Genomic DNA, 356 nt, shown 5'->3' with positions numbered 1-356 from the left:
CCGCACCGCAGTGCAAACTGCACCCTTGCAGGTGATGTCTGGTAGACGGGCTCCTTTAAATGTGAGATGATACTTGGCTCTCTGAAGGCTGCATTACCTTTCATGTGTTTGCATGAGCCTGGTGACAAGGGAGTCCAGCCCAGTTCACACAGACTATTCAACAGTGATGGCAAATGAGGAAAAAAACAGAGTGTTTCTACCCCAGGACTCTCTATTTTAGGATCTGCTCTTTGATACATTTCTGAGAAGAAAATATGATTTGTGGGTTGTTGTTTTTTTTTTAATAAGAGGAAAAAAAGGGATGTTTCAATGATTTTGGTTTTTTTAGGCAGTGAAAGGGGACAAGCATCTAGCTG

Source organism: Gavialis gangeticus, unplaced genomic scaffold (genome assembly GCF_001723915.1).
Source record: "Gavialis gangeticus isolate Ggan-Ray unplaced genomic scaffold, GavGan_comp1, whole genome shotgun sequence".
NCBI lineage: Eukaryota > Metazoa > Chordata > Crocodylia > Gavialidae > Gavialis > Gavialis gangeticus.
The sequence above is the reverse complement of the archived record's forward strand: the minus strand, read 5'-3'. Positions refer to the sequence as shown.